A 16,047-nucleotide genomic window follows, 5' to 3' on the forward strand; every position below is an offset into this window, starting at 1 on the left:
AGTAAAAGGCACATGACAGCCCGCTTGGAGTTTGTCAAGAAACCAAGATTGAACTCTTTGGCCTGAATGCCAAGCGTAACGTCTGGAGGAAATCTTGCACCATCCCTCCGGTGAAGCATGGTGGTGGCAGCATCATGCTGTGGGGATGTACAGAGGGAAAAGTAGAGATTCTTAACCTCCCTGGGCAAGGTGGGACGCTTGCGTGTGGAATCACGTGGCGTGAAATACAAATACCTCATAAATGCTATAACTTCAATTTCTCAAACATATGACTATTTTACACCATTTTAAAGACAAGACTCTTGTTAATCTAACCACATTGTCCGATTTCAAAAAGGCTTTACAGAGTACCCTGCCAAAAATAATCACACAGCCATTTTCAAAGCAAGCATATATGTCACAAAAACCAAAACCACGGCTAAATGCAGCACTAACCTTTGATGATCTTCATCAGATGACACTCCTAGGACATTATGTTATACAATACATGCATGTTTTGTTCAATCAAGTTCATATTTATATCAAAAACCAGCTTTTTACATTAGCATGTGATGTTCAGAACTAGCATACCCACCGCAAACTTCCGGTGAATTTACTAAATTACTCACGATTAACGTTCACAAAATACATAACAATCATTTTAAGAATTATAGATACAGAACTCCTTTATGTAATCGCGGTGTCAGATTTTAAAATAGCTTTTCGGTGAAAGCACATTTTGCATTATTCTGAGTAGATAGCCCGGCCATCACGGCTAGCTAATTTGACACCCACCAAGTTTGGCCCTCACCAAACTCAGATTTACTATAAGAAAAATTGGATTACCTTTGCTGTTCTTCGTCAGAATGCCCTCCCAGGACTTCTACTTCAACAACAAATGTTGTTTTGGTTCCAAATAATCCATAGTTATATTCAAATAGCTCCATTTTGTTCGTGCGTTCAGGTCAGTATCTGAAGGGTGACGCGCGAGCGCATTTCGTGACCAAAAAATTCAAAATATTCCATTACCGTACTTCGAAGCATGTCAAACGCTGTTTAAAATCAATTTTTATGCTATTTTTCTCGTAAAATAGCGATAATATTCCAACCGGGCGAAGTTGTATTCATTCAAAGACTGAAAGAAAAACATGGAGTTGTCTTGTGGACGCGCATCTCCAGTGTCATTGTTCCCTGCCCGACCACTCACAAAAACTCCTGCTGTTTTTCGCCCAGAGACTGCAGAGACGTCATTCCACTTTCTGGCGCCTTCTGAGAGCCAATGGAAGCCTTAGAAAATGTCACGTTACAGCAGAGATGCTGTATTTTTGATAGAGATGCCACAGAAGGAGAACAAATTGTCAGACAGGGCACTTCCTGTATGGAATCTTCAGGTTTTGGCCTGCCATATGAGTTCTGTTATACTCACAGACAGCATTCAAACAGTTTTAGAAACTTTAGTGTTTTCTATCCAAATCTACTAATTATATGCATATTCTCGTTTCTGGGCAAGAGTAGTAACCAGTTTAAATCGGGTATGTTTTTTTTATCCGGCCATGCAAATACTGCCCCCTAGCCCCAACAGGTTAATGAAAACCTACTCCAGAACACTCAGGACCTCAGACTGAGGTGAATATTCACCTTCCAACAGGAAGCACACAGCCAAGAAAACGCAGGAGTGGCTTCGGGACAAGTCTCTGAATGTCCTTGAGTGGCCCAGCCAGAGAATGGACTTGAATCCGATCATCTCTGGAGAGACCTGAAAATAGCTGTGCAGCGACGCTCCCCATCCAACCTGACAGAGCTTGAAAGAATGGGAGAAACTCCCCAAATACAATAATTTATTTATTTATTTATTTTACCTTTATTTAACCAGGCAAGTCAGTTAACAACAAATTCTTATTTACAATGACGGCCTAGGAACAGTGGGGAAAAGTGCCTTGTTCAGGGGAAAAATTACAGATTTTTACATTGTCAGCTCAGGGATTCGATCTAGCAACCTTTACGGTGACTGGCCCAACGCTCTAACCACTAGGCTACCTGCCGCCCCAACCTTGTAGCGTCATACCCAAGATAACTTGAGGCTGAAATCGCTGTCAAAGGTGCTTCAACAAAGTACTGAGTAAAGGGTCTGAATACTTGTGTTTACAAACATTTCTAAAAAACAGTTTTTGCTTTGTCATTATGGGGTATTGCATTTCGATTGAGGAGGGAAATAAGGCTGTAACGTAACAAAATGTGGAAAAAGTGAAGGTGTCTGAGTACTTTCCGAAATACATTGTATATACGTTTAACCAATGAGCATGAAATCAAGATCAAGCTAGGTACACAAAAATATTTAGTTACTCTTAGAGGACATGGGTGCTTCTATATCAGTAAATGCACTTTAATGATAAAAAATCACTTTTCTATTTGACTTGTGCACACGCACAGCAGACCGGCTGAACATTACTCAAACGTTTTCTGAAGCACATCTTAGTTCCGGAGCATTACTCCTATAAAGTGTCATGGTTTTAAAGCTCCTCTCGCTCAAAGGGTGGTGACAGCAGTTGACATCTTCAGCTCACTGCTGACTCCTGCACTTTCTCTCCCCCTCTTCTTTTCCCTATTCCTTTCTTTTCCCTCTTCCTTTCTACTCTTTCTATTCCCTTTGACACGTATGGTTTCTCTCCCTCTATTTCCTCTTTCATCTCTTAATCTCAGAAACCCAGAACTAAAATCTTGCGTAACTGTGTCATATTCTCAATTAATTTCAGGGAGAGACATGTTAGAAAAGTTATTCGAACGAGGAGCGAAAGCAGGGTCGTAGCTCCACACCCTCTCTTTGCAAGTTACGGACAAGTGTATGGGCAAAATGTCCATTCCCCTTCTGAAATTCGAAAGATGCGAACACCTGCAAAATAGTGATTTGTTCAAATAATCAGTTAGGAAAAGTCTGTGCACTGGAACAAAGTTTTCTCGTTAGTTGTTGCGTCCTACAGTCTGTTGACCGATACTACTGTACAATGCCAGTTATGTTAAGTGCATCTGTCCACGAGACAAGATCTCTCTCTCCGTTTCTTCTGACATTCCCTGGCGGTGATACTGAGACACGGTATTCTGAAAATGTCTGTGTTGATGACTCCTCTGGTTTGGGTTTTCTATTCTCAGCGTCACAGAGAGGCAGTATGATGGTGTGCATGTTAACCTCTTAGCTAATGTTGGAAATGAGAATCACTTTCTCTAATTGTTAAAGAATGGCTAACGTAGAAGATAAACATAACTTACTTAAATGTCTTGTAAGTCACCCTATAGTCTCTCTCGCTCTCTCTCTATCCCTCTCTATCAGGTTGTCTATAGTGCATATATGCTGCTGCGCCAGCATGTTTTGCCGGCTAGTGCACCAGCGTGTGTGTGTGTGTGTGTGTGTGTGTGTGTGTGTGTGTGTGTGTGTGTGTGTGTGTGTGTGTGTGTGTGTGTGTGTGTGTGTGTGTGTGTGTGTGTGTGTGTGTGTGTTATAAGGGATGCCTGTGCTCTGTCCAGAGACAGCATACCCTTCCTTTGCTCTATGAGGAGAGCACAGTTACCGGACGCTGACCGCCAGTCTGTAGGTAATATACATACATGCAATCATTGTGTGTGTATGGTGATTTATATGCTGCTGTGTTCTGTGCATACGTAATCATATAGCATGTGATGTATTCTGTATATTGTTGTCCATGCATCTGCAAGGAACATGTTTTATGCTTGTGTTCTCTGTGCTACAGAGAAAATTTGTTTGTTTAGGTTAGTTAGTTACAGTAGATATTGATATCTACAGTAGTCTTTCAGTGCTTTTGTATGAGAGCTCAATGCTGCTGTGGCCATGGAGGAGTGTGGGAGGAGGAAGAGGAAAAAACAGGAAATTGTCCTTGAAATAGCCTTCCTATTGGCCCAGGGGAGGAGGGGGGAGGGGACTCTACTAATACGTTAGGTCGTAGTGTTGCAGTATGTCGGTTTGTGAGACTGAGGGTGTGTCCACCTGGTTGTAACAGTGTCTGAGAGTCTGTCTCTTAGCTGTCCGTCATATTACACGTGTAGTAGGCTCCCTCCCTTTAGGTGGAATATATGGGTTTATTCTACAGGGTGTAGAGTGTAGTGTTCCTTGGTTGTGTTGATTGATTGGTTGAATTACTGATTTAAGTGGTTGATTTTGACAGAGATGCATATAGAACTGCTCCAGATGGAGACATTTACTGTATTTATAGATATTTTTCAGGTCGAATAGAAAGCTCCAAAACGTCTTTGCGTTATGGTCCTCTGGGTAGTTACAGGTAGAAATGTAATGTATAGAGAATAGGCATGCCATTTTTCTATTTTCAATCTGAACGTTTCACCCTGGCAGAAATGGCGGGCTGCTGAAATGTGTGGGAGGAGTTGTTCTGGTGATTTTGTCAGGTAAAATACTAGCAGTGTGAAAATATGGAGCAACTCTTAGAGGACAGTGGAAGTTGACTACAGAATAGAAACCTACCAGCCAACAGGCATAATGAGGTATAACAAATTGTTTTGATGCCCTTATGTTTTATTATCACTCATAATATGATGTATCTTTAAGTTTTCAACAGGCTCAAGCAAGCTGTTAACAACTCAGGATTATTGTAAGATGATAGTAAAACATTATGAGGGGTTCATACAGTACTGTAGGGACTTATTTAAAGTCTTATAATGACATTGACTAATTGTGTGATAATGGGGGTTAGCCTGGAGTATATGAGGGCCAGGCAGGGTCTCTGTCATATCGCTGTTACTGTATGCAGACATCTCATTGGCTAGTAGGAAAAGGAGAAAGTGAGATAATCAGGAATGTATTTTTAGTCAATGAAATTAAGTCCCTGGTCTGGGTGGGGCCACCATATATTTCCGGACGTTTCCCATAATTGGGAATTTGTTTGGAAATACTACAGGCTCTCATTATGGAATCCCAAGGGGGTTGGCCTGGAATTTTTCGATGGCTGATTTTTTTAAAACTGCAAATTCAAACCAGACTTCAATAACAATCCGTTTAACAAACCTATTGGTGTATCTCTTAAAATATTCAGGCATGGTCACTGTATTTCAGAATCAGATTATTGTACAAGCAGTTATCGTCTTTTCCTTTGGATTTTTCTGGTTCTTCAAAGACGGAAATGAATATGCATTAAAGGGACAATATGCAATTGATACGTCCATATTTACACTTTTAAATGAATGATATATAATAATAATTAGGTGTTTGCTTACATTTGTCCTATTTCACAGATGTACATTTTCTGTATTATACACATGTGAATTGGAATATTTTTTGGGGGTGAATATCACACTGCCCCTGAGACACCCTCAGAGAGTGGGGTCGTGGCCAGGGATCAGACATTATTTATGGCGACCCTGGAGCAATTAGGGTTAAGTGCCTTGCTCAAGGGCACATTGGCGGATTGTTTCACCTAGTCAGCTCGGGGAGTCAAACCAGCGACCTTTCAGTTAGAGGCGCAACACTCTTACCCGCTAGGCTACCTGCATTGATTTTCAAAGAATATAACATCATGAGCTTAGTTCAACTGTCATACCACATCAGAATCCACAATTCAAGCTTGTTTCACACTGTATAGCCTCAAAACATGGTTAAACCATTCATTTTCTACCATGAATGGTCAGTCCTTGCATCCATAGCCCTGTCTATCAATTTAAGAGTGGCTACATTTCTCCAGCCCTGTCTTAGATGATGCTGATCTTATTGTTTGAGCTGCAAATTGCCCTTTAAGGTGACTGTTGTTTATTAATGAACGTGGTAAACAACCACTCTAAATACTTGTCTCTCCCCCTGTTATTTTGTGGACGACCTCACACACTGACTGTAGCATCACTCTAATTTATTTAGAAGCCTTTCACCCCTCTGCGCCAGATGCCCAATAGATAAATAGATGTATTCGCTGTATTAGACATGTATTTCTCACTAACCAGTGATGGATACACTCACTAGGCAGCATGGTACAGAATAGGACATAACTTCACCGTCGGAATATTTGCTCTTTGGAGAATATTGATTGGCAGATGCCAGATTCAAGTTTAATTATACACTATAAAAATGGTATAAAGTGGTATGAAATGGTATAAGTATAAACGTTTAAAGTTGGCCTACATTTTCCGGCTTTTGCTATAGCACTTCTCCATTTGATTTGTCACATAGCTTACACTCTGCAGTACAGCAGGGCCTATGCTAGCTTGTCTCCTCACAGACCTAATCAAAACACACAGCTCACAACAAAAGACAAGGCTTCTTCTCCCTCCAAATGGAGCGCGCTAGCTGGCTTACTGATCCGGCCTTGTCAGGCTCGTTGTGTGAGCCTTTAGTTGAGCACTCGGCTGGGCCCTGGGAGTGTGAACAGACCCCCCTCTGTGTTGGATGAGGAGGGAGGAGGAGGGAGGAGGGGGTGGCGTTGAAAGCCCGGATGCGCTCAGGCGGAGGTTGCACCGGGCTCTCCAGTGGTCTTCGCACCACCTTCTCTACTCAGCGCCACATCCATGTCGCGTTTTCCCAGCAGCCTCAGCTGTGTACCACTGTGTCTCCGGGGACGAACGCTCTACCGCTAGTGCTAGCACCACTACCCCCATGCCTGGCTACATCAGGAGGAGATGTCTTAGAGAGAGAGAGAGAATGATAGGGAGGGAGAGAGAGAGATCACTGTACCGTACAATATCGGTTCTTAATGTTCAAGGCACTCCCTCCTTTTGTCCCTTGCTGCACATTAGTTCCTCCAAAAAAAAGCAGTCGACAGAGGAGGAGAGGCGTCAGAAAGAGAGAGAAACAGGGAATTAAATAGGCACAGAAAAATAGGCAACACTGACAGCTGTAGCAACTGTGCTACAGGGAGGGAGGAGGGGGAGGCAGGCAGAGAGAGAGGAAATAATTAAATAAATCACTGAGAGAAGAAGAGCGACGTCGGGGAGAGAGGACAGCGAGAGAGGAGGGGATGTAGCTACGTTTCCTTGCCGGTTTGACGTACACACCAGCCAGGATAATGTGCTGAAGGAGGCAGAAAGAAACGGAGGAAGGACACAGGTGAGCAATCTATCCATCGATCCATCTATCCACCGCTGACAATCGATTTGACGGCAGTGTCATTCTCTGGATTTTAGCTTGCATGTAATTTGTGTGTGCTCTTCCTCCATGGCTGGTGTGTTGTAGTTACTAGCAAGCTCATCCCCTCATGTGTTGGAGGCAGGCAGTGATTGTGTGCACTATAGATGCATGCTTCCTACTAGCCTTGATCGCTATCTGCTGGTGACTTTACCTGGCTTGTTTCCAGCAATAACGTTAGTCTTCCTCTGGGCTGGTGTGTCTTGTTGGCAGTCCCCTTGTTTTCTGAAAGGGTCTGGACCTGTTAGGGAGTGCGGCACTGTGTGTGAGAGAGCATGAGTGTGTGCGGTGGCGAGTGTGTGTATGCGCAGCAGTGTGTGTATGCGCAGCTGTGTGTGTCTGTCTACCTGGCTGTGCTACTCAGAGCTGCTGGGGAGAGGCGAGCGAGAGAACAGGGAAAGCGAAGCGTCTCCCTCCCCATCTCTCCATCACCACCACACCATCCGCCAACCGAGGCACAAAGGAACCAGAACTCCCAGATTAGGGCTCTTTGTAACCCGGCCGGTGGCTCTTCAAAGGAGAACTAAATGCATCCTAAAAAGGATGACGGTATGTGAGAAGTTACCATTTGATAAGGGGAAAAAGCAGACCTATCCAGATTGGTTTGAATGTGTGTTTTTTGTATTGTGCTTAACACCAGCACCACGAAGCAACCTGTTTGTCGTGCCTGTTCTGATTGGACTCAAGTTCTATGGCTACATATGTAAAGGCATTTTGTACTCTCCGGTAAAAGATAGGTTTGCTGTTGTGACTGCTGCTCTTGTGTTGGGGCAGAACAGAGCGTGGAGGGGTGATATTTGTGTGATTGCGTATTGTTCTGTGTAAAGAGGGAGGGTGGGGGTGAATCACCCCCCAAAATAGACTCCCTATCTGTAATTCACCCTCCTTCCTCCCCTAACAAGATAATTAGCCCATATACTAATAATGATTCTCATTGGCTAGTTAAGTGCATCCAGCACCCAAATAACAGGGCTTTGGGCAAAATGGGGGTTGGGGGGGTGGGTGTTAGTGTTTGTTTTTGCTCTGGGGGAGTGGTGGTGTGTGTGTGTCATTTAGTAGATGTAGCTAACAACAAGGCTCTCCTTTCTCCCGACTTCTCTCTCTCTCTCCGCTGATTATTGCGTTGCTCAAAACAAAAGGCGGATTGTTGTGGATGGTCAGGCAGAAAAAGGATACTTTTATAGTGTTTTTATGTGCATGTCTGGGTTGAAATTGTCTTTCTCGCTCTACTCAGCACACTCAGAGGGGTTTAGCTTTGACTAGTAGGGGAGAAGGCAGGTGGTCTATGTCACTGTTTCCAAACTCCAGTCCACCAGTACCCCTAACGGTACATATTTTTGTTGTGGCCCCGGACAAGCACACCTGATTCGACTTGTCAACTAATCATCAAGCCCTTGACAAGTTGAATCAGATCTTTTTGTCCGGGACTACAATTAAAATGTGTGCTGTCGGGGGAATTCGAGGACCGGATTTGGGAAAAACTGGTCTATGTGAATGTATGGGTGGAGCTGTAGCCTATATGTGTATGTGTATCTGTATCTGCGTGTCTTAAAGGATAGTTCACCCAAATTACATATTGGTTTCCTTACCCTCTAAGCAGTCTATGGACAAGTAATGACAGCAATCCATGCTTTGGTTTTGTTTACCTGGCCACTGCTAACATTTGTGGCACAAAAAGAGCACATTAAACCAAAGCATGTATTGTTGTCATACCTTGTCCTCCATAGACTGCACACAGGGTAAAGAAACCAATATTTAATTTTGTAATTTGGGTGGATTATCCCTTTAATGTAGTATATGTGTATATATGCTGTGTATGTATATATACAGGTGTAAAAAATTAACACTAAAATGACTATTAAATTGTTCAAATACTAAGCTATATTGTATGCTCCAATTTCTGGGGGAAATTGTTTTATTTTATACTAATACAATTGCTAAAAGAAAGAGATTTTGTAAAAAAAAATTGACACCCCTGTTTTCAATACCTCACCTTGCGAGGATAATGGCACTGAGCCTTTTTCTAAAATATTGAAAGCTAAGAGTCTATATTTTTGAGAAATGAAGGCATATGTGACTCACCAACTGGATTCGGTCTTATGTAACAAAATGTGAAATTGTGTTTTTTACATTGGATAAAAGTAGAGACTCAATGGTATGTCATACACTGCATTTGAGGAACAATGGGGAAGTAATTCTGCTTTGAAAGTTGATCCACTTGTAAACTCACTTTTGAGAAAATCACCTTTGAATGTTTTGGTATCTAGTGAAGAGCTCTGGCATCGTTCACACCCTCTTAAGCTTTAGCCCCACCCGTTTCGCTCTCCGAGCGCACACTTGACTCTCTGGCCGATGATTTGTTTACCTCTGCTGGCAACAATTTCATTATGCTTTTTTGCAGACGTTTACTGACACCGGCCGTATTCAACGGGTGTTGTACACACGTCACGTAACATTAGCTAACGAGCCAGCCAGCTAATGTTAGCTAGTTAAACAACAATGAACAAAGTGCCAACAATGCCTATCATTAGGCTCTAATTAGAAAAGCAAACAGCTCTGGGAAACGAATAATAACCTCCGCTAGGGAGCCAGCTAGCTAACAGTACACTTTAGCTTAAGACATATAGCTAGCTAGCTAGGTAAACAATGAACCTAGCTAGGTTAACAACGTTTAAGATCACACACGTCTAGACTTTTACTGGTAGATGTTGTGTAAGACCCCTTTTCATCTGTTTGACCAGAAATCAAAGCCTTTACTTCTTCCAAATGTAAAAAAAAAAAAAAAAATGTATATATGTTTATCGAAAATTAGGAAGAAGTAAAGGCTTTGATTACATCAAATCACAATAATGGTCAAGTAAAGACCCCTGCCAACTGACATCAATACTTCTATTTAGTTTTTGAAAAATGATTTGCCTTCTATAAGTTTAAGAAACATTGCCTTGTAATTCCATTTGCAAAAACCCACATATCGTTAAGATATTTTCTAATTTCGTTCCCTCATGAGGAGGGAGGATAATGAAAGTTCATAGAAGTAACAAGTATTAATTATTAAGTGATTCAATTGAATCGGCTAAAATGGGAAATCTGCTACTGTTCTCCCTTTCACTGGCATACTGTTATGTTCAGATCATTACAGGTTTTTTGTCTTTGTCATCTGTTTTCAGCCTTGCTTTGACCACTAGTCTGGACAATCTCTTTCTCTCTTTCTCTCTCTTTCTTTCTCTCTTTCTTTCTTTCGTTTTCTTTCTTTCTTTCTTTTTCTCTTTCTCTCTTTCTCTCTTTCTTTCTCTTGTCTTCGACACCTACCCTCCTGTAACAAGCATCCTCACCCACTGAGCACCGACCGACACCTGACGTCCATGGACGATGAAAAGTAGTTACAATTTGGTCAATCGACCCTGGCCGGACCAAATCTCAACCAATCATAGATGTCGTCAATGTTTCACAAGTTTGGACAGCACATTATAGTACACAGTACAGTAGAGCACACTAGAGTAGAGCACAGTATAATGTACTGTACTGAATTCTACTGTGCTGTGTTGTACTCTACTATTACTGTGATGTCCAAACTCCACATTATAGTACACAGTACAGTAGAGCACACTAGAGTAGAGCACAGTGTACTGTACTGAATTCTACTATACTGTGATATCCAAACTTGTGAAATAATACCTAAATATGCAAAATAAGGATATTGCATATTTCTACCTTTGTGTATCTATTCAGGGTACATCATCATTTAGATAATTATATTAATATCCAGAATTATGCATTTCGGTAGAGTACAGATCAGGGATCCATGATGTAATTCTGTTACCAGATTTAAATCCACTTCACCTAGGTTTCATGTCATAGCTGACACCTCATTCCTTCTGCAGACATCTTTAATCTTAATTCGGAGCAGATATTTAAAGGGATACTTCGGGATTTTGGTAATGAGGCCCTTTATCTACTTCCCCAGAGTCAGATGAACTTGTGTATACCATTTTTTTATGTCTCTGTGTCCAGTATGAAGGAAGTTAGAGGTAGTTTCACTAGCCAATGCTAACTAGCGTTAGCGCAATGACTGGAAGTCTATGGGTATCTACTATTGGAACTTTGGTCAGATGACATGCAAGTAGAATTCTTTCGCCACTCACACCAGTGGTGGTTTGGCGTCGAAATGAGAATGAATAAGCAGAAAATAACCCCATACCTACTGTAAAATATGGTGGTGGATCTTTGCCAAAATAGACTAGAAGCAGGTTTGCTTACAACTGTGCTGAAATCTAATATGGAGGTGCAGCAAACCAATGTTGTCTGTTTTTAGTTGCAGTATCCATGTTCTAGTGCCACCTGAGTCCATCCGCTGTATCGATCTGTATGTGTCTGTGTATGTTGTTTATTGGTTTCACATAAGGTTACATTAGCCTCTCCATATACTGTAACTTATGGTGCACAGTCTATGAAATACTTTTTATGTATGACACAGCCCTTACACAGTACTCTAGCTGTAATTGGCTACTTTACACACAAAGTACACATGAAATACATATGATAGGCGCAATGGATCCACATCATGGGTGTTGATGACAGGTGTCATGTACACACGTTTTTACGAGGCCATCACTCAAGTCTCACCTGTACTGTCAAAGAATGGCTGCGCTTGGCAACCAACTGTGGATACTCAACCAGATCTAGTTATTACATAAGCAAGTACACCCTCAATTGTAATATTTAGTTTTTTTGTATAATTGTATTTATAAACATTTTATTTACAGCCTCTGTCTCAGACCATCATTTGCTGTAATGAAATGGTTTTGGTGCTCTGCTACTGAGTGATATTTAATGGTCTTGGCCAAGAAGGTAATGATCAATAATATCCATAGCGATATCCATGAGAATATGAATATCAATGCGGTATAATATGCTTTCCCAAATGTCTGTCTGTAGTCTTTTTTTTTGGCAAATCGCTGTTTTCTAGTCTTGTAATTATGTCTATGTATTAGATGGCTAATATTCATAATCATGTTCATGTCATGTTTGTGTTTTGAATTTGTCTAGTTCAATAATGTTTTACAGTTGAAGTCGGAAGTTTACATACACTTAGGTTGGAGTCATTAAAACTCGTTTTTCAACCACTCCACAAATTTCTTGTTATTAACAAACTATAGTTTTGGCAAATCGGTTAGGACATCTACTTTGTGCATGACACAAGTCATTTTTCCAACAATTGTTTACAGACAGATTATTTCACTTATAATTCACTGTATCACAATTCCAGTGGGTCAGAAGTTTACATACACTAAGTTAACTGTGCCTTTAAACAGCTTGGAAAATTCCAGAAAATTATGTCATGGCTTTAGAAGCTTCTGATAGGCCAATTGACACCATTTGAGTCAATTGGAGGTGTACCTGTGGAGGTATTTCAAGGCCTACCTTCAAACTCAGTGCCTCTTTGCTTAACATCATGGGAAAATCAAAAGAAAATCAGCCAAGACCTCAGAAACAAAATTGTAGACCTCCACAAGTCTGGTTCATCCTTGGGAGCAATTTCCAAATGCCTGAAGGTACCACTTTCATCTGTACAAACAATAGTACGCAAGTATAAACACCATGGGACCACGCAGCCGTCATACCGCTCAGGAAGGAGACGCGTTCTGTCTCCTAGAGATGAATGTACTTTGGGGCGAAAAGTGCAAATCAATCCCAGAACAACAGCAAAGGACATTGTGAAGATGCTGGAGGAAACGGGTACAAAAGTATCTATATCCACTGTAAAACGAGTCCTATATCGGCATAACCTGAAAGGTCGTACTTTTTGGAGAAATGTCCTCTGGTCTGATGAAACAAAACTAGAACTTGCAAGCCGAAGAACACCATCCCAACCGTGAAGCACGAGGGTGGCAGCATCATGTTGTGGGAGTGCTTTGCTGCAGGAGGGACTGGTGCATTTCACAAAATAGATGGCATCACGAGGAAAGAAAATTATGTGGATATATTGAAGCAACATCTCAAGACATCAGTCAGGAAATTAAAGCTTGGTCGCAAATGGGTCTTCTAAATGGACAATGACCCCAAGCATTCTTCCAAAGTTGTGGCAAAATGGCTTAAGGACAACAAAGTCAAGGTCAAGGAGTGGCCATCACCTCAATCCTATAGAAAATGTATGGGCAGAACTGAAAAAGTGTGTGCGAGCAAGGAGGCCTACAAACCTGACTCAGTTACACCAGCTTTGTCAGGAGGAATGGGCCAAAATTCACCCAACTTATTGTGGGAAGCTTGTGGATGGCTACCCAAAACTTTTGACCCAAGTTAAACAATTTGAAGGCAATGCTACCAAATACTAATTGAGTGTATGTGAACTTCTGACCCACTGCGAATGTGATGAAAGAAATAAAAGCTAAATTAAATCATTCTCTCTACTATTATTCTGACACTTCACATTCTTAAAATAAAGTGGTGATCCTAACTGACCTAAAACAGGGAATTTTTACGAGGATTAAATGTCAGGAATTGTGGAAAACTGAGTTTAAATGTATTTGGATGAGGTGTTTGTAAACGTCCGTGTGTAGATTGATGAGGGAAAAAAATCGATTTAATCAGTTTTAGAATAAGTATGTAACGTAACAAAATGTGGAAAAAGTCAATTGGTCTGAATACTTTCCGAATGTCCTGTATGCTATTTAACGCAACCGTTTTTGTGACAAAACTATCGGCAGAGTTGAAAATGCGATGGAAACACAATGAATTTTAGATTTGTATTCGTTACATGAAAACTTAACTGAAAAAGTACAGTTGTGCGCACTACGTCATCATGCACTGATTTTTATCCTCACAAGTCCATTTGGTGGAAACGCCACAAGTGAGAAAATGGGCATATTTTCTTTATGCGTATTCTAGAATATTCGCATGAAAATCTGTCGCCAATTGGATGGAAACCTAGCTACTGATGTCAATTCACTATAAAATACTGTCTATACAGCTTTCCGCTGTCATTTCTTCTATATGTCCCCCAAATTGGGAATAAATGTCTGCCTAGTAGTTGGAGTCTGGCTTATGCTCGAGTGAGCAGTCATGATTAAAATGGCTTCCCTTGATGATCGAGGATGTGACTTTGAAATGATAAGGATAAGCAGGACTCTACCTTTGGACTAGATTGAGGGCAAAGGAAGCCTTTGAAAGTCTCAGACTGTTTATAATGACTGTATTGGTCTGAATACATAATGTTTTTTGTTTTGGTTTCACTTTGCTATCCAATGATTTTTTGCAGATGTACATTGGAATACAGTGCAGGCTATCTAAAATATATGAACTATGTGTATATTGAATTCTTTGTTTTAGGAATTAAGCTATGCAGCATTACAAAATATGATTCTAAACCATTATAGCGGACGTTCTTATCCAAAGTCACTCACTGTCGTCAAATCACAGCATTAGCTACGGAGCGGAAGCAATATGTAAAGGAAGTTTGATGGATAACTTTAACTTTGCTGTGAGGTAGTTCAATACACAGGAACATTGTTAGCAGACCTTTTGAAGAGAGAAAATGGTAGCTGTGTGTTAGTCAGTGGAGGAATGAGCTGCACTCCCACACTGGCACTGTGTTCTCTTCACCTCTCCCTCTCCCACGCCCATCACCCTCTCTCCTCTCCTCTGCTCACTCTTTTCACAAACAGGCCTAGTTTCTTGTCCAGGGCAGCGTTTTTCCTCTTCTCGCACAGTGGAGAATACTATCTGTAGTTCTTTCCCTCTATTTTTGGCTATATTTCTCTTTATCTGTCTATCCCACGCTTTCTCCTTCTCCCCCTTCTCTGTCTGTCTGTAAGGACTCTATAGGATTTTGTGGAGGCCCATGCAGTAGCCTATACTGTCCAGTCTCTCCTTGGTGATTGCTACAATGAAGTGACTCGGAAACTGGATCAAGAGCAAACACCGCCCCAAGCAGCAGTAGGGGATGTGCAGTAGACAACCATCTCAAAATAGACAGGCAGCCAGGCGGGGAGACACACAGTCCTCCGTTATCCCTGCGTAAGCCACGTGTGGGACCCTCAACACAAATCTGAGAGTTCAGAAAGATGATATTATTTCAGCTGCTAAGAGGTGATTTGGTCTCAAACACAAACACGTCGAGAACATTTGAAACGGCAATAATCCAGCTGCTCTATATTTGGTTAAGCAGGAATCCATTATATAAGCCACCCCCCCAAAGATCCTATTGAATATTAATGGACCCTTACATCTGGTGGGGAGTAGCCCAACTGAGCAGACGTGTGCTTTGATCTTAGAAAGAAAAATCTAAATGGGCTGATATCAGGGCCTGTATTTTAAGTGTCTCCGAGTATGAGTGCTGATCTGGGATCAGTTTTCACTTTTTAAATGAGAATGAGTAATAGGGGAGACCTGATCCTAGATCAGCACTCCTACTCTGAGACGCTTTATGAATACATGCCCTGATGTATGATGTGAGCAAAGGAACGGAGAAGGTTAAATCGCTTTGTAAGGCTACAGTCTCTAATGCAATCTCAGGCTGCTTTGTTGAAGAGAGTATCACTGTGATTGTCACACCAATCGAAGACACTCCAGAGTGTTCCTGTGATTACCTTTGAAGATCTGATAGATCGCCTACCTCCGACACCCAACAAGGACAAAATTATGCAAAGGAGGAACAATTCAGACTAAGTATGTCTCAGGTTAAAGACAAGGCATCTGAACGGTCTCTTCCATGCACCAGGAGCAGAGTAGGGCAACCCATAGTTAGATATGTATTTTATATGGTTGGGTAGTGTTGAAGGAAAGTATTCAGACCCCTTTACTTTTTCCACATTTTGTTACGTTACAGCCTTATTCTAAAATGTATTAAATAAACAATTTTCTCATCAATCTATACACAATACCCCATAATGACGAAGCTAAAACAGGTTTTTAGAAATGTTTGTATTCAGTACCCTTTA

The 16,047-nt window shown here is 41.3% G+C and overlaps 1 protein-coding gene across 2 annotated transcripts in view; it reads left to right on the forward strand.

Moving 5' to 3' along the window:
* LOC106567356 (protein kinase C zeta type) overlaps positions 1–16,047 on the forward strand; it is a 140,237-nt gene that overhangs the window by 26,264 nt on the left and 97,926 nt on the right. The window contains exon 1 of one of the 2 annotated variants that reach the window (XM_014136506.3): positions 6,417–7,033. The exons of the other annotated variant lie outside the window; for it this stretch is intronic. The gene's annotated coding sequence lies outside the window, so the exon portion shown is untranslated. Of the gene's footprint in view, positions 1–6,416; positions 7,034–16,047 lie in introns of those variants that run through there. 2 annotated transcript variants of the gene reach the window in all.

The sequence above is a fragment of the Salmo salar genome, chromosome 13 (assembly GCF_965601325.2).
Source record: "Salmo salar chromosome 13, fSalSal1, whole genome shotgun sequence".
Taxonomy (NCBI): Eukaryota; Metazoa; Chordata; class Actinopteri; order Salmoniformes; family Salmonidae; genus Salmo; species Salmo salar.